A 15,872-nucleotide genomic window follows, 5' to 3' on the forward strand; every position below is an offset into this window, starting at 1 on the left:
ACCTCATTTTTTAAAACACCAGCCTTTGCTGCTGTAGACCGAAAGCGTGTACAGCGTCTGTCTGTGACGTTGTGTCATTGTTATAGGTGGTCGGTGTAAGTAACACGCTGCGTTAGGTCCATGACGTCTACCGTCGGTAAATGGCCCGGTTGTGCTCCAACATAGCCTGTGATGCGCTGGAACACATGGAAATAGTCCAAAACTTTAAAAGCTGTATGTGTACAGCTGTAAGAGAATTCGACCTCTTCCTAATAATGCCTCCGTGCCGCAGGGCAGCGCAATTCTGCCATATACCAATGCTACTTGATACTCCTTTTAGGCAATTTGATGTTTGTTTTTCATTTGGAAAATTGTCCCGACTGGTCGGGACGACAAAAAATAGTCTATAGACTCATTAGTATGTTCCTCCCCACGGAAATCTTTAGTAAAAGGCGAAAGATTTATTCGTGGATTTGAAGAGAAACCAGAGTTAGTCTTCATCAGTGGCTGCTGTAAAACCTACCTAACTGGTCGCTGGACGAGATGGGGGATTTACTATGCGCAACAATAACGTACCTACCTCAATTACTTGGCCGCTGGCTCAATTTGTCTCTTGCAACAGCCGAAGATTGCTGGCGCATTTCAACCTCATTTTTTAAAACATCAGACTTTGCTGATGAAGACCGGAAGCGTTTACAACGTCTGTCTTTGACGTTGTGTCATTGTTATAGGTGGTCGGGGTAAGTAACACGCTGGGCTAGGTCCATGACATCTACCGTCGGTGAATGACCCGGTTGTGCTCCAACTTAGCTTGTGATGCGCTGGGACACGTGGAAAAAGTCCAAAACTTTTAGACCTGTATGTGTACAGCTGTAAGAGAATTCGACCTCTTCCTAATAATGCCTCCGTGCCGCAGGGCAGCGCAATTCTGCCATATACCAATGCTACTTGATACTCCTTTTAGGCAATTTGATGTTTGTTTTTCATTTGGAAAATTGTCCCGACTGGTCGGGACGACAAAAAATAGTCTATAGACTCATTAGTATGTTCCTCCCCACGGAAATCTTTAGTAAAAGGCGAAAGATTTATTCGTGGATTTGAAGAGAAACCAGAGTTAGTCTTCATCAGTGGCTGCTGTAAAACCTACCTAACTGGTCGCTGGACGAGATGGGGGATTTACTCTGCGCAACAATAACGTACCTACCTCAATAAATTGGCCGCTGGCTCAATTTGTCTCTTGCAACAGCCGAAGATTGGTGGCGCATTTTAACCTCATTTTTTAAAACACCAGACTTTGCTGATGAAGACCGGAAGCGTTTACAACGTCTGTCTGTGACGTTGTGTCATTGTTATAGGTGGTCGGGGTAAGTAACACGCTGGGCTAGTTCCATGACATCTACCGTCGGTGAATGACCCGGTTGTGCTCCAACTTAGCTTGTGATGCGCTGGGACACGTGGAAAAAGTCTAAAACTTTTAGAGCTGTATGTGTACAGCTGTAAGAGAATTCGACCTCTTCCTAATAATGCCTCCGTGCGGCAGGGCAGCGCAATTCTGCCATATACCAATGCTACTTGATACTCCTTTTAGGCAATTTGATGTTTGTTTTTCATTTGGAAAATTGTCCCAACTGGCCGGGACGACAAAAAATAGTCTATAGACTCATTAGTATGTTCCTCCCCACGGAAATCTTTAGTAAAAGGCAAAAGATTTATTCGTGGATTTGAAGAGAAACCAGAGTTAGTCTTCATCAGTGGCTGCTGTAAAACCTACCTAACTGGTCGCTGGACGAGATGGGGGATTTACTATGCTCAACAATAATGTACCTACCTCAATTAATTGGCCGCTGGCTCAATTTGTCTATCTTACCATTCGAAGATTGGAGGCGCATTTTAACCTCATTTTTTAAAACACCAGCCTTTGCTGCTGTAGACCGAAAGCGTGTACAGCGTCTGTCTGTGACGTTGTGTCATTGTTATAGGTGGTCGGTGTAAGTAACACGCTGGGTTAGGTCCATGACGTCTACCGTCGGTAAATGGCCCGGTTGTGCTCCAACTTAGCTTGTGATGCGCTGGGACACGTGGAAATAGTCCAAAACTATTAGAGCTGTATGTGTACAGCTGTAAGAGAATTCGACCTCTTCCTAATAATGCCTCCGTGCCGCAGGGCAGCGCAATTCTGCCATATACCAATGCTACTTGATACTCCTTTTAGGCAATTTAATGTTTGTTTTTCATTTGGAAAATTGTCCCGACTGGTCGGAACGACAATAAATAGTCTATAGACTCATTAGTATGTTCCTCCCCACGGAAATCTTTAGTAAAAGGCGAAAGATTTATTCGTGGATTTGAAGAGAAACCAGAGTTAGTCTTCATCAGTGGCTGCTATGAAACGTATCTAACTGGTCGCTGGACGAGATCCGAGATTTACTCTGCGCAACAATAACGTACCTACCTCAATTAATTGGCCGCTGGCTCAATTTTTCTCTTGTAACTGCCGAAGATTGAAGGCGCATTTTAACCTCATTTTTTAAAACCCCAGACTTTGCTGATGAAGACCGGAAGCGTTTACAACGTCTGTCTGTGACGTTGTGTCATTGTTTTAGGTGGTCGGGGTAAGGAACACGCTGGGCTAGGTCCATGACATCTACCGTCGGTGATTGGCCCGGTTATATTCCAACTTAGCCTGTGATGCGCTGGGACACGTGGAAATAGTCCAAAACTTTTAGAGCTGTATGTGTACAGCTGTAAGAGAATTCGACCTCTTCCTAATAATGCCTCCGTGCCGCAGGGCAGCGCAATTCTGCCATATACCAATGCTACTTGATACTCCTTTTAGGCAATTTGATGTTTGTTTTTCATTTGGAAAATTGTCCCGACTGGTCGGGACGACGAAAAATAGTCTATAGACTCATTAGTATGTTCCTCCCCACGGAAATCTTTAGTAAAAGGCGAAAGATTTATTCGTGGATTTGAAGAGAAACCAGAGTTAGTCTTCATCAGTGGCTGCTGTAAAACCTACCTAACTGGTCGCTGGACGAGATGGGGGATTTACTATGCGCAACAATAACGTACCTACCTCAATTAATTGGCCGCTGGCTCAATTTTTCTCTTGCAACAGCCGAAGATTGGTGGCGCATTTTAACCTCATTTTTTAAAACACCAGACTTTGCTGCTGAAGACCGGAAGCGTTTACAACGTCTGTCTCTTACGTTGTGTCATTGTTATAGGTGGTCGGGGTAAGGAACACGCTGGGCTACGTCCATGACATTTACCGTCGGTGAATGACCCGGTTGTGCTCCAACTTAGCTTGTGATGCGCTGGGACACGTGGAAATAGTCCAAAACTTTTAGAGCTGTATGTGTACAGCTGTAAGAGAATTCGACCTCTTTCTAATAATGCCTCCGTGCCGCAGGGCAGCGCAATTCTGCCATATACCAATGCTACTTGATACTCCTTTTAGGCAATTTGATGTTTGTTTTTCATTTGGAAAATTGTACCGACTGGTCGGGACGACAAAAAATAGTCTATAGACTCATTAGTATGTTCCTCCCCACGGAAATCCTTAGTAAAAGGCGAAAGATTTATTCGTGGATTTGAAGAGAAACCAGAGTTAGCCTTCATCAGTGGCTGCTGTAAAACCTACCTAACTGGTCGCTGGACGAGATGGGGGATTTACTATGCTCAACAATAATGTACCTAACTCAATTAATTGGCCGCTGGCTCAATTTGTCTATCTTACCATTCGAAGATTGGAGGCGCATTATAACCTCATTTTTTAAAACACCAGCCTTTGCTGCTGTAGACCGAAAGCGTGTACAGCGTCTGTCTGTGACGTTGTGTCATTGTTATAGGTGGTCGGTGTAAGTAACACGCTGGGTTAGGTCCATGACGTCTACCGTCGGTAAATGGCCCGGTTGTGCTCCAACTTAGCTTGTGATGCGCTGGGACACGTGGAAATAGTCCAAAACTATTAGAGCTGTATGTGTACAGCTGTAAGAGAATTCGACCTCTTCCTAATAATGCCTCCGTGCGGCAGGGCAGCGCAATTCTGCCATATACCAATGCTACTTGATACTCCTTTTAGGCAATTTGATGTTTGTTTTTCATTTGGAAAATTCATCCGACTGGTCGGAACGACAAAAAATAGTCTATAGACTCATTAGTATGTTCCTCCCCACGGAAATCTTTAGTAAAAGGCGAAAGATTTATTCGTGGATTTGAAGAGAAACCAGAGTTAGTCTTCATCAGTGGCTGCTGTGAAACGTATCTAACTGGTCGCTGGACGACATGGGAGATTTACTCTGCGCAACAATAACGTACCTACCTCAATTAATTGGCCGCTGGCTCAATTTGTCTCTTGCAACAGCCGAAGATTGGAGGCGCATTTTAACCTCATTTTTTAAAACACCAGACTTTGCTGATGAAGACCGGAAGCGTGTACAGCGTCTGTCTGTGACGAGGTGTCATTGTTGTAGGCGGTCGGGGTAAGGAACACGCTGGGCTAGGTCCATGACGTCTACCGTCGGAGATTGGCCCGGTTATGTTCCAACTTAGCTTGTGATGCGCTGGGACACGTGGAAATGGTCCAAAACTTTTAGAGCTGTATGTGTACAGCTGTAAGAGAATTCGACCTCTTCCTAATAATGCCTCCGTGCCGCAAGGCAGCGCAATTCTGCCATATACCAATGCTACTTGATACTCCTTTTAGGCAATTTGATGTTTGTTTTTCATTTGGAAAATTGTCCCGACTTATCGGGACGACAAAAAATAGTCTATAGACTCATTAGAATGTTCCTCCCCACGGAAATCTTTAGTAAAAGGCGAAAGATTTATTCGTGGATTTGAAGAGAAACCAGAGTTAGTCTTCATCAGTGGCTGCTGTAAAACCTACCTAACTGGTCGCTGGACGAGATGGGGGATTTACTATGCTCAACAATAATGTACCTACCTCAATTAATTGGCCGCTGGCTCAATTTGTCTATCTTACCATTTGAAGATTGGAGGCGCATTATAACCTCATTTTTTAAAACACCAGCCTTTGCTGCTGTAGACCGAAAGCGTGTACAGCGTCTGTATGTGACGTTGTGTCATTGTTATAGGTGGTCGGGGTAAGTAACACGCTGGGTTAGGTCTATGACGTCTACCGTCGGTAAATTGCCCGGTTGTGCTCCAACTTAGCTTGTGATGCGCTGGGACACGTGGAAATAGTCCAAAACTATTAGAGCTGTATGTGTACAGCTGTAAGAGAATTCGACCTCTTCCTAATAATGCCTCCGTGCCGCAGGGCAGCGCAATTCTGCCATATACCAATGCTACTTGATACTCCTTTTAGGCAATTTGATGTTTGTTTTTCATTTGGAAAATTGTCCCGACTGGTCGGAACGACAAAAAAATAGTCTATAGACTCATTAGTATGTTCCTCCCCACGGAAATCTTTAGTAAAAGGCGAAAGATTTATTCGTGGATTTGAAGAGAAACCAGAGTTAGTCTTCATCAGTGGCTGCTGTGAAAAGTATCTAACTGGTCGCTGGACGAGATGGGAGATTTACTCTGCGCAACAATAACGTACCTACCTCAATTAATTGGCCGCTGGCTCAATTTGTCTCTTGCAACAGCCGAAGATTGGAGGCGCATTATAACCTCATTTTTTAAAACACCAGACTTTGCTGATGAAGACCGAAAGCGTGTACAGCGTCTGTCTGTGACGAGGTGTCATTGTTGTAGGCGGTCGGGGTAAGGAACACGCTGGGCTAGGTCCATGACGTCTACCGTCGGTGAGTGGCCCAGTTATGTTCCAACTTAGCCTGTGATGCGCTGGAACACGTGGAAATAGTCCAAAACTTTTAGAGCTGTATGTGTACAGCTGTAAGAGAATTCGACCTCTTCCTAATAATGCCTCCGTGCCGCAGGGCAGCGCAATTCTGCCATATACCAATGCTACTTGATACTCCTTTTAGGCAATTTGATGTTTGTTTTTCATTTGGAAAATTGTCTCGACTGGTCGGGACGACAAAAAGTAGTCTATAGACTCATTAGTATGTTCCTCCCCACGGAAATCTTTAGTAAAAGGCGAAAGATTTATTCGTGGATTTGAAGAGAAACCAGAGTTAGTCTTCATCAGTGGCTGCTGTGAAACGTATCTAACTGGTCGCTGGACGACATGGGAGATTTACTCTGCGCAACAATAACGTACCTACCTCAATTAATTGGCCGCTGGCTCAATTTGTCTCTTGCAACAGCCGAAGATTGGAGGCGCATTTTAACCTCATTTTTTAAAACACCAGACTTTGCTGATGAAGACCGGAAGCGTGTACAGCGTCTGTCTGTGACGAGGTGTCATTGTTGTAGGCGGTCGGGGTAAGGAACACGCTGGGCTAGGTCCATGACGTCTACCGTCGGAGATTGGCCCGGTTATGTTCCAACTTAGCTTGTGATGCGCTGGGACACGTGGAAATGGTCCAAAACTTTTAGAGCTGTATGTGTACAGCTGTAAGAGAATTCGACCTCTTCCTAATAATGCCTCCGTGCCGCAGGGCAGCGCAATTCTGCCATATACCAATGCTACTTGATACTCCTTTTAGGCAATTTGATGTTTGTTTTTCATTTGGAAAATTGTCCCGACTTATCGGGACGACAAAAAATAGTCTATAGACTCATTAGAATGTTCCTCCCCACGGAAATCTTTAGTAAAAGGCGAAAGATTTATTCGTGGATTTGAAGAGAAACCAGAGTTAGTCTTCATCAGTGGCTGCTGTAAAACCTACCTAACTGGTCGCTGGACGAGATGGGGGATTTACTATGCTCAACAATAATGTACCTACCTCAATTAATTGGCCGCTGGCTCAATTTGTCTATCTTACCATTTGAAGATTGGAGGCGCATTATAACCTCATTTTTTAAAACACCAGCCTTTGCTGCTGTAGACCGAAAGCGTGTACAGCGTCTGTATGTGACGTTGTGTCATTGTTATAGGTGGTCGGGGTAAGTAACACGCTGGGTTAGGTCTATGACGTCTACCGTCGGTAAATTGCCCGGTTGTGCTCCAACTTAGCTTGTGATGCGCTGGGACACGTGGAAATAGTCCAAAACTATTAGAGCTGTATGTGTACAGCTGTAAGAGAATTCGACCTCTTCCTAATAATGCCTCCGTGCCGCAGGGCAGCGCAATTCTGCCATATACCAATGCTACTTGATACTCCTTTTAGGCAATTTGATGTTTGTTTTTCATTTGGAAAATTGTCCCGACTGGTCGGAACGACAAAAAAATAGTCTATAGACTCATTAGTATGTTCCTCCCCACGGAAATCTTTAGTAAAAGGCGAAAGATTTATTCGTGGATTTGAAGAGAAACCAGAGTTAGTCTTCATCAGTGGCTGCTGTGAAAAGTATCTAACTGGTCGCTGGACGAGATGGGAGATTTACTCTGCGCAACAATAACGTACCTACCTCAATTAATTGGCCGCTGGCTCAATTTGTCTCTTGCAACAGCCGAAGATTGGAGGCGCATTATAACCTCATTTTTTAAAACACCAGACTTTGCTGATGAAGACCGGAAGCGTGTACAGCGTCTGTCTGTGACGAGGTGTCATTGTTGTAGGCGGTCGGGGTAAGGAACACGCTGGGCTAGGTCCATGACGTCTACCGTCGGTGAGTGGCCCAGTTATGTTCCAACTTAGCCTGTGATGCGCTGGAACACGTGGAAATAGTCCAAAACTTTTAGAGCTGTATGTGTACAGCTGTAAGAGAATTCGACCTCTTCCTAATAATGCCTCCGTGCGGCAGGGCAGCGCAATTCTGCCATATACCAATGCTACTTGATACTCCTTTTAGGCAATTTGATGTTTGTTTTTCATTTGGAAAATTGTCTCGACTGGTCGGGACGACAAAAAGTAGTCTATAGACTCATTAGTATGTTCCTCCCCACGGAAATCTTTAGTAAAAGGCGAAAGATTTATTCGTGGATTTGAAGAGAAACCAGAGTTAGTCTTCATCAGTGGCTGCTGTAAAACCTACCTAACTGGTCGCTGGACGAGATGGGGGATTTACTATGCTCAACAATAACGTACCTACCTCAATTAATTGGCCGCTGGCTCAATTTTTCTCTTGCAACAGCCGAAGATTGCTGGCGCATTTTAACCTCATTTTTTAAAAACACCAGACTTTGCTGATGAAGACCGGAAGCGTGTACAGCGTCTGTCTCTGACGAGGTGTCATTGTTGTACGCGGTCGGGGTAAGGAACACGCTGGGCTAGGTCCATGACGTCTACCGTCGGTGATTGGTCCAGTTATGTTCCAACTTAGCCTGTGATGCGCTGGAACACGTGGAAATAGTCCAAAACTTTTAGAGCTGTATGTGTACAGCTGTAAGAGAATTCGACCTCTTCCTAATAATGCCTCCGTGCCGCAGGGCAGCGCAATTCTGCCATATACCAATGCTACTTGATACTCCTTTTAGGCAATTTAATGTTTGTTTTTCATTTGGAAAATTGTCCCGACTGGTCGGAACGACAAAAAATAGTCTATAGACTCATTAGTATGTTCCTCCCCACGGAAATCTTTAGTAAAAGGCGAAAGATTTATTCGTGGATTTGAAGAGAAACCAGAGTTAGTCTTCATCAGTGGCTGCTATGAAACGTATCTAACTGGTCGCTGGACGAGATGGGGGATTTACTATGCTCAACAATAACGTACCTACCTCAATTACTTGGCCGCTGGCTCAATTTGTCTCTTGCAACAGCCGAAGATTGGATGCGCATTTTAACCTCATTTTTTAAAACACCAGCCTTTGCTGATGAAGACCGGAAGCGTGTACAGCGTCTGTCTGTGACGTTGTGTCATTGTTATAGGTGGTCGGTGTAAGTAACACGCTGGGTTAGGTGCATGACGTCTACCGTCGGTAAAAGGCCCGGTTGTGCTCCAACTTAGCTTGTGATGCGCTGGGACACGTGGAAATAGTCCAAAACTATTAGAGCTGTATGTGTACAGCTGTAAGAGAATTCGACCTCTTCCTAATAATGCCTCCGTGCCGCAGGGCAGCGCAATTCTGCCATATACCAATGCTACTTGATACTCCTTTTAGGCAATTTAATGTTTGTTTTTCATTTGGAAAATTGTCCCGACTGGTCGGAACGACAAAAAATAGTCTATAGACTCATTAGTATGTTCCTCCCCACGGAAATCTTTAGTAAAAGGCGAAAGATTTATTCGTGGATTTGAAGAGAAACCAGAGTTAGTCTTCATCAGTGGCTGCTATGAAACGTATCTAACTGGTCGCTGGACAAGATCCGAGATTTACTCTGCGCAACAATAACGTACCTACCTCAATTAATTGGCCGCTGGCTCAATTTTTCTCTTGTAACTGCCGAAGATTGAAGGCGCATTTTAACCTCATGTTTTAAAACATCAGACTTTGCTGATGAAGACCGGAAGCGTTTACAACGTCTGTCTTTGACGTTGTGTCATTGTTATAGGTGGTCGGGGTAAGGAACACGCTGGGCTAGGTCCATGACATCTACCGTCGGTGAATAACCCGGTTGTGCTCCAACTTAGCTTGTGATGCGCTGGGACACGTGGAAAAAGTCCAAAACTTTTAGACCTGTATGTGTACAGCTGTAAGAGAATTCGACCTCTTCCTAATAATGCCTCCGTGCCGCAGGGCAGCGCAATTCTGCCATATACCAATGCTACTTGATACTCCTTTTAGGCAATTTGATGTTTGTTTTTCATTTGGAAAATTGTCCCGACTGGTCGGGACGACAAAAAATAGTCTATAGACTCATTAGTATGTTCCTCCCCACGGAAATCTTTAGTAAAAGGCGAAAGATTTATTCGTGGATTTGAAGAGAAACCAGAGTTAGTCTTCATCAGTGGCTGCTGTAAAACGTATCTAACTGGTCGCTGGACGAGATGGGAGATTTACTCTGCGCAACAATAACGTACCTACCTCAATTAATTGGCCGCTGGCTCAATTTGTCTCTTGCAACAGCCGAAGATTGGAGGCGCATTTTAACCTCATTTTTTAAAACACCAGCCTTTGCTGATGAAGACCGGAAGCGTGTACAGCGTCTGTCTGTGACGAGGTGTCATTGTTGTAGGCGGTCGGGGTAAGGAACACGCTGGGCTAGGTCCATGACGTCTACCGTCGGAGATTGGCCCGGTTATGTTCCAACTTAGCTTGTGATGCGCTGGAACACGTGGAAATAGTCCAAAACTTTTAGAGCTGTATGTGTACAGCTGTAAGAGAATTCGACCTCTTCCTAATAATGCCTCCGTGCGGCAGGGCAGCGCAATTCTGCCATATACCAATGCTACTTGATACTCCTTTTAGGCAATTTGATGTTTGTTTTTCATTTGGAAAATTGTACCGACTGGTCGGGACGACAAAAAATAGTCTATAGACTCATTAGTATGTTCCTCCCCACGGAAATCTTTAGTAAAAGGCGAAAGATTTATTCGTTGATTTGAAGAGAAACCAGAGTTAGTCTTCATCAGTGGCTGCTGTAAAACCTACCTAACTGGTCGCTGGACGAGATGGGGGATTTACTATGCTCAACAATAATGTGCCTACCTCAATTAATTGGCCGCTGGCTCAATTTGTCTATCTTACCATTCGAACATTGGAGGCGCATTATAACCTCATTTTTTAAAACACCAGACTTTGCTGCTGTAGACCGAAAGCGTGTACAGCGTCTGTCTGTGACGTTGTGTCATTGTTATAGGTGGTCGGTGTAAGTAACACGCTGCGTTAGGTCCATGACGTCTACCGTCGGTAAATGGCCCGGTTGTGCTCCAACATAGCCTGTGATGCGCTGGAACACATGGAAATAGTCCAAAACTTTAAAAGCTGTATGTGTACAGCTGTAAGAGAATTCGACCTCTTCCTAATAATGCCTCCGTGCCGCAGGGCAGCGCAATTCTGCCATATACCAATGCTACTTGATACTCCTTTTAGGCAATTTGATGTTTGTTTTTCATTTGGAAAATTGTCCCGACTGGTCGGGACGACAAAAAATAGTCTATAGACTCATTAGTATGTTCCTCCCCACGGAAATCTTTAGTAAAAGGCGAAAGATTTATTCGTGGATTTGAAGAGAAACCAGAGTTAGTCTTCATCAGTGGCTGCTGTAAAACCTACCTAACTGGTCGCTGGACGAGATGGGGTATTTACTATGCGCAACAATAACGTACCTACCTCAATTACTTGGCCGCTGGCTCAATTTGTCTATCTTACCATTCGAAGATTGGAGGCGCATTTTAACCTCATTTTTTAAAACACCAGCCTTTGCTGCTGTAGACCGAAAGCGTGTACAGCGTCTGTCTGTGACGTTGTGTCATTGTTATAGGTGGTCGGTGTAAGTAACACGCTGGGTTAGGTCCATGACGTCTACCGTCGGTAAATGGCCCGGTTGTGCTCCAACTTAGCTTGTGATGCGCTGGGACACGTGGAAATAGTCCAAAACTATTAGAGCTGTATGTGTACAGCTGTAAGAGAATTCGACCACTTCCTAATAATGCCTCCGTGCCGCAGGGCAGCGCAATTCTGCCATATACCAATGCTACTTGATACTCCTTTTAGGCAATTTGATGTTTGTTTTTCATTTGGAAAATTGTCCCGACTGGTCGGAACGACAAAAAAATAGTCTATAGACTCATTAGTATGTTCCTCCCCACGGAAATCTTTAGTAAAAGGCGAAAGATTTATTCGTGGATTTGAAGAGAAACCAGAGTTAGTCTTCATCAGTGGCTGCTGTGAAAAGTATCTAACTGGTCGCTGGACGAGATGGGAGATTTACTCTGCGCAACAATAACGTACCTACCTCAATTAATTGGCCGCTGGCTCAATTTGTCTCTTGCAACAGCCGAAGATTGGAGGCGCATTATAACCTCATTTTTTAAAACACCAGACTTTGCTGATGAAGACCGGAAGCGTGTACAGCGTCTGTCTGTGACGAGGTGTCATTGTTGTAGGCGGTCGGGGTAAGGAACACGCTGGGCTAGGTCCATGACGTCTACCGTCGGTGAGTGGCCCAGTTATGTTCCAACTTAGCCTGTGATGCGCTGGAACACGTGGAAATAGTCCAAAACTTTTAGAGCTGTATGTGTACAGCTGTAAGAGAATTCGACCTCTTCCTAATAATGCCTCCGTGCCGCAGGGCAGCGCAATTCTGCCATATACCAATGCTACTTGATACTCCTTTTAGGCAATTTGATGTTTGTTTTTCATTTGGAAAATTGTCTCGACTGGTCGGGACGACAAAAAGTAGTCTATAGACTCATTAGTATGTTCCTCCCCACGGAAATCTTTAGTAAAAGGCGAAAGATTTATTCGTGGATTTGAAGAGAAACCAGAGTTAGTCTTCATCAGTGGCTGCTGTAAAACCTACCTAACTGGTCGCTGGACGAGATGGGGGATTTACTATGCTCAACAATAACGTACCTACCTCAATTAATTGGCCGCTGGCTCAATTTTTCTCTTGCAACAGCCGAAGATTGCTGGCGCATTTTAACCTCATTTTTTAAAAACACCAGACTTTGCTGATGAAGACCGGAAGCGTGTACAGCGTCTGTCTCTGACGAGGTGTCATTGTTGTACGCGGTCGGGGTAAGGAACACGCTGGGCTAGGTCCATGACGTCTACCGTCGGTGATTGGTCCAGTTATGTTCCAACTTAGCCTGTGATGCGCTGGAACACGTGGAAATAGTCCAAAACTTTTAGAGCTGTATGTGTACAGCTGTAAGAGAATTCGACCTCTTCCTAATAATGCCTCCGTGCCGCAGGGCAGCGCAATTCTGCCATATACCAATGCTACTTGATACTCCTTTTAGGCAATTTAATGTTTGTTTTTCATTTGGAAAATTGTCCCGACTGGTCGGAACGACAAAAAATAGTCTATAGACTCATTAGTATGTTCCTCCCCACGGAAATCTTTAGTAAAAGGCGAAAGATTTATTCGTGGATTTGAAGAGAAACCAGAGTTAGTCTTCATCAGTGGCTGCTATGAAACGTATCTAACTGGTCGCTGGACGAGATGGGGGATTTACTATGCTCAACAATAACGTACCTACCTCAATTACTTGGCCGCTGGCTCAATTTGTCTCTTGCAACAGCCGAAGATTGGATGCGCATTTTAACCTCATTTTTTAAAACACCAGCCTTTGCTGATGAAGACCGGAAGCGTGTACAGCGTCTGTCTGTGACGTTGTGTCATTGTTATAGGTGGTCGGTGTAAGTAACACGCTGGGTTAGGTGCATGACGTCTACCGTCGGTAAAAGGCCCGGTTGTGCTCCAACTTAGCTTGTGATGCGCTGGGACACGTGGAAATAGTCCAAAACTATTAGAGCTGTATGTGTACAGCTGTAAGAGAATTCGACCTCTTCCTAATAATGCCTCCGTGCCGCAGGGCAGCGCAATTCTGCCATATACCAATGCTACTTGATACTCCTTTTAGGCAATTTAATGTTTGTTTTTCATTTGGAAAATTGTCCCGACTGGTCGGAACGACAAAAAATAGTCTATAGACTCATTAGTATGTTCCTCCCCACGGAAATCTTTAGTAAAAGGCGAAAGATTTATTCGTGGATTTGAAGAGAAACCAGAGTTAGTCTTCATCAGTGGCTGCTATGAAACGTATCTAACTGGTCGCTGGACAAGATCCGAGATTTACTCTGCGCAACAATAACGTACCTACCTCAATTAATTGGCCGCTGGCTCAATTTTTCTCTTGTAACTGCCGAAGATTGAAGGCGCATTTTAACCTCATGTTTTAAAACATCAGACTTTGCTGATGAAGACCGGAAGCGTTTACAACGTCTGTCTTTGACGTTGTGTCATTGTTATAGGTGGTCGGGGTAAGGAACACGCTGGGCTAGGTCCATGACATCTACCGTCGGTGAATAACCCGGTTGTGCTCCAACTTAGCTTGTGATGCGCTGGGACACGTGGAAAAAGTCCAAAACTTTTAGACCTGTATGTGTACAGCTGTAAGAGAATTCGACCTCTTCCTAATAATGCCTCCGTGCCGCAGGGCAGCGCAATTCTGCCATATACCAATGCTACTTGATACTCCTTTTAGGCAATTTGATGTTTGTTTTTCATTTGGAAAATTGTCCCGACTGGTCGGGACGACAAAAAATAGTCTATAGACTCATTAGTATGTTCCTCCCCACGGAAATCTTTAGTAAAAGGCGAAAGATTTATTCGTGGATTTGAAGAGAAACCAGAGTTAGTCTTCATCAGTGGCTGCTGTAAAACGTATCTAACTGGTCGCTGGACGAGATGGGAGATTTACTCTGCGCAACAATAACGTACCTACCTCAATTAATTGGCCGCTGGCTCAATTTGTCTCTTGCAACAGCCGAAGATTGGAGGCGCATTTTAACCTCATTTTTTAAAACACCAGCCTTTGCTGATGAAGACCGGAAGCGTGTACAGCGTCTGTCTGTGACGAGGTGTCATTGTTGTAGGCGGTCGGGGTAAGGAACACGCTGGGCTAGGTCCATGACGTCTACCGTCGGAGATTGGCCCGGTTATGTTCCAACTTAGCTTGTGATGCGCTGGAACACGTGGAAATAGTCCAAAACTTTTAGAGCTGTATGTGTACAGCTGTAAGAGAATTCGACCTCTTCCTAATAATGCCTCCGTGCGGCAGGGCAGCGCAATTCTGCCATATACCAATGCTACTTGATACTCCTTTTAGGCAATTTGATGTTTGTTTTTCATTTGGAAAATTGTACCGACTGGTCGGGACGACAAAAAATAGTCTATAGACTCATTAGTATGTTCCTCCCCACGGAAATCTTTAGTAAAAGGCGAAAGATTTATTCGTTGATTTGAAGAGAAACCAGAGTTAGTCTTCATCAGTGGCTGCTGTAAAACCTACCTAACTGGTCGCTGGACGAGATGGGGGATTTACTATGCTCAACAATAATGTGCCTACCTCAATTAATTGGCCGCTGGCTCAATTTGTCTATCTTACCATTCGAACATTGGAGGCGCATTATAACCTCATTTTTTAAAACACCAGACTTTGCTGCTGTAGACCGAAAGCGTGTACAGCGTCTGTCTGTGACGTTGTGTCATTGTTATAGGTGGTCGGTGTAAGTAACACGCTGCGTTAGGTCCATGACGTCTACCGTCGGTAAATGGCCCGGTTGTGCTCCAACATAGCCTGTGATGCGCTGGAACACATGGAAATAGTCCAAAACTTTAAAAGCTGTATGTGTACAGCTGTAAGAGAATTCGACCTCTTCCTAATAATGCCTCCGTGCCGCAGGGCAGCGCAATTCTGCCATATACCAATGCTACTTGATACTCCTTTTAGGCAATTTGATGTTTGTTTTTCATTTGGAAAATTGTCCCGACTGGTCGGGACGACAAAAAATAGTCTATAGACTCATTAGTATGTTCCTCCCCACGGAAATCTTTAGTAAAAGGCGAAAGATTTATTCGTGGATTTGAAGAGAAACCAGAGTTAGTCTTCATCAGTGGCTGCTGTAAAACCTACCTAACTGGTCGCTGGACGAGATGGGGTATTTACTATGCGCAACAATAACGTACCTACCTCAATTACTTGGCCGCTGGCTCAATTTGTCTATCTTACCATTCGAAGATTGGAGGCGCATTTTAACCTCATTTTTTAAAACACCAGCCTTTGCTGCTGTAGACCGAAAGCGTGTACAGCGTCTGTCTGTGACGTTGTGTCATTGTTATAGGTGGTCGGTGTAAGTAACACGCTGGGTTAGGTCCATGACGTCTACCGTCGGTAAATGGCCCGGTTGTGCTCCAACTTAGCTTGTGATGCGCTGGGACACGTGGAAATAGTCCAAAACTATTAGAGCTGTATGTGTACAGCTGTAAGAGAATTCGACCACTTCCTAATAATGCCTCCGTGCC

At 44.6% G+C, this 15,872-nt stretch overlaps 25 non-coding genes across 25 annotated transcripts; all 25 read right to left on the minus strand.

Moving 5' to 3' along the window:
- Positions 1–351: 351 nt before the first annotated feature.
- On the minus strand, positions 352–472 carry LOC135478441 (U5 spliceosomal RNA). The gene has a single exon (XR_010445356.1). It is a non-coding gene; the product is annotated as a U5 spliceosomal RNA (small nuclear RNA).
- A 503-nt stretch (positions 473–975) lies between these two features.
- On the minus strand, positions 976–1,096 carry LOC135478443 (U5 spliceosomal RNA). The gene has a single exon (XR_010445358.1). It is a non-coding gene; the product is annotated as a U5 spliceosomal RNA (small nuclear RNA).
- A 503-nt stretch (positions 1,097–1,599) lies between these two features.
- On the minus strand, positions 1,600–1,720 carry LOC135478697 (U5 spliceosomal RNA). The gene has a single exon (XR_010445598.1). It is a non-coding gene; the product is annotated as a U5 spliceosomal RNA (small nuclear RNA).
- Positions 1,721–2,223: 503 nt separating this feature from the next.
- Positions 2,224–2,344, minus strand: LOC135478862 (U5 spliceosomal RNA). Its single transcript, XR_010445754.1, has one exon. It is a non-coding gene; the product is annotated as a U5 spliceosomal RNA (small nuclear RNA).
- Positions 2,345–2,847: 503 nt separating this feature from the next.
- On the minus strand, positions 2,848–2,968 carry LOC135478573 (U5 spliceosomal RNA). Its single transcript, XR_010445481.1, has one exon. It is a non-coding gene; the product is annotated as a U5 spliceosomal RNA (small nuclear RNA).
- Positions 2,969–3,471: 503 nt separating this feature from the next.
- On the minus strand, positions 3,472–3,592 carry LOC135478354 (U5 spliceosomal RNA). The gene has a single exon (XR_010445280.1). It is a non-coding gene; the product is annotated as a U5 spliceosomal RNA (small nuclear RNA).
- Positions 3,593–4,096: 504 nt separating this feature from the next.
- On the minus strand, positions 4,097–4,216 carry LOC135478811 (U5 spliceosomal RNA). Its single transcript, XR_010445707.1, has one exon. It is a non-coding gene; the product is annotated as a U5 spliceosomal RNA (small nuclear RNA).
- Positions 4,217–4,719: 503 nt separating this feature from the next.
- LOC135478415 (U5 spliceosomal RNA) lies at positions 4,720–4,840 on the minus strand. Its single transcript, XR_010445331.1, has one exon. It is a non-coding gene; the product is annotated as a U5 spliceosomal RNA (small nuclear RNA).
- A 503-nt stretch (positions 4,841–5,343) lies between these two features.
- Positions 5,344–5,465, minus strand: LOC135478753 (U5 spliceosomal RNA). Its single transcript, XR_010445651.1, has one exon. It is a non-coding gene; the product is annotated as a U5 spliceosomal RNA (small nuclear RNA).
- Positions 5,466–5,968: 503 nt separating this feature from the next.
- Positions 5,969–6,089, minus strand: LOC135478894 (U5 spliceosomal RNA). The gene has a single exon (XR_010445784.1). It is a non-coding gene; the product is annotated as a U5 spliceosomal RNA (small nuclear RNA).
- Positions 6,090–6,592: 503 nt separating this feature from the next.
- Positions 6,593–6,713, minus strand: LOC135478416 (U5 spliceosomal RNA). Its single transcript, XR_010445332.1, has one exon. It is a non-coding gene; the product is annotated as a U5 spliceosomal RNA (small nuclear RNA).
- A 503-nt stretch (positions 6,714–7,216) lies between these two features.
- On the minus strand, positions 7,217–7,338 carry LOC135478754 (U5 spliceosomal RNA). The gene has a single exon (XR_010445652.1). It is a non-coding gene; the product is annotated as a U5 spliceosomal RNA (small nuclear RNA).
- Positions 7,339–7,841: 503 nt separating this feature from the next.
- Positions 7,842–7,962, minus strand: LOC135478895 (U5 spliceosomal RNA). Its single transcript, XR_010445785.1, has one exon. It is a non-coding gene; the product is annotated as a U5 spliceosomal RNA (small nuclear RNA).
- A 504-nt stretch (positions 7,963–8,466) lies between these two features.
- On the minus strand, positions 8,467–8,587 carry LOC135478622 (U5 spliceosomal RNA). The gene has a single exon (XR_010445527.1). It is a non-coding gene; the product is annotated as a U5 spliceosomal RNA (small nuclear RNA).
- A 503-nt stretch (positions 8,588–9,090) lies between these two features.
- On the minus strand, positions 9,091–9,211 carry LOC135478623 (U5 spliceosomal RNA). Its single transcript, XR_010445528.1, has one exon. It is a non-coding gene; the product is annotated as a U5 spliceosomal RNA (small nuclear RNA).
- A 503-nt stretch (positions 9,212–9,714) lies between these two features.
- LOC135478445 (U5 spliceosomal RNA) lies at positions 9,715–9,835 on the minus strand. Its single transcript, XR_010445359.1, has one exon. It is a non-coding gene; the product is annotated as a U5 spliceosomal RNA (small nuclear RNA).
- Positions 9,836–10,338: 503 nt separating this feature from the next.
- Positions 10,339–10,459, minus strand: LOC135478699 (U5 spliceosomal RNA). Its single transcript, XR_010445600.1, has one exon. It is a non-coding gene; the product is annotated as a U5 spliceosomal RNA (small nuclear RNA).
- A 503-nt stretch (positions 10,460–10,962) lies between these two features.
- LOC135478446 (U5 spliceosomal RNA) lies at positions 10,963–11,083 on the minus strand. The gene has a single exon (XR_010445360.1). It is a non-coding gene; the product is annotated as a U5 spliceosomal RNA (small nuclear RNA).
- Positions 11,084–11,586: 503 nt separating this feature from the next.
- Positions 11,587–11,708, minus strand: LOC135478755 (U5 spliceosomal RNA). Its single transcript, XR_010445653.1, has one exon. It is a non-coding gene; the product is annotated as a U5 spliceosomal RNA (small nuclear RNA).
- A 503-nt stretch (positions 11,709–12,211) lies between these two features.
- On the minus strand, positions 12,212–12,332 carry LOC135478896 (U5 spliceosomal RNA). Its single transcript, XR_010445786.1, has one exon. It is a non-coding gene; the product is annotated as a U5 spliceosomal RNA (small nuclear RNA).
- A 504-nt stretch (positions 12,333–12,836) lies between these two features.
- Positions 12,837–12,957, minus strand: LOC135478624 (U5 spliceosomal RNA). Its single transcript, XR_010445529.1, has one exon. It is a non-coding gene; the product is annotated as a U5 spliceosomal RNA (small nuclear RNA).
- Positions 12,958–13,460: 503 nt separating this feature from the next.
- Positions 13,461–13,581, minus strand: LOC135478625 (U5 spliceosomal RNA). The gene has a single exon (XR_010445530.1). It is a non-coding gene; the product is annotated as a U5 spliceosomal RNA (small nuclear RNA).
- A 503-nt stretch (positions 13,582–14,084) lies between these two features.
- LOC135478447 (U5 spliceosomal RNA) lies at positions 14,085–14,205 on the minus strand. Its single transcript, XR_010445361.1, has one exon. It is a non-coding gene; the product is annotated as a U5 spliceosomal RNA (small nuclear RNA).
- A 503-nt stretch (positions 14,206–14,708) lies between these two features.
- LOC135478701 (U5 spliceosomal RNA) lies at positions 14,709–14,829 on the minus strand. The gene has a single exon (XR_010445602.1). It is a non-coding gene; the product is annotated as a U5 spliceosomal RNA (small nuclear RNA).
- Positions 14,830–15,332: 503 nt separating this feature from the next.
- Positions 15,333–15,453, minus strand: LOC135478448 (U5 spliceosomal RNA). The gene has a single exon (XR_010445362.1). It is a non-coding gene; the product is annotated as a U5 spliceosomal RNA (small nuclear RNA).
- Between the last annotated feature and the right edge of the window lie 419 nt (positions 15,454–15,872).

Source organism: Liolophura sinensis, chromosome 11, assembly GCF_032854445.1.
Source record: "Liolophura sinensis isolate JHLJ2023 chromosome 11, CUHK_Ljap_v2, whole genome shotgun sequence".
Classification (NCBI taxonomy): Eukaryota; Metazoa; Mollusca; class Polyplacophora; order Chitonida; family Chitonidae; genus Liolophura; species Liolophura sinensis.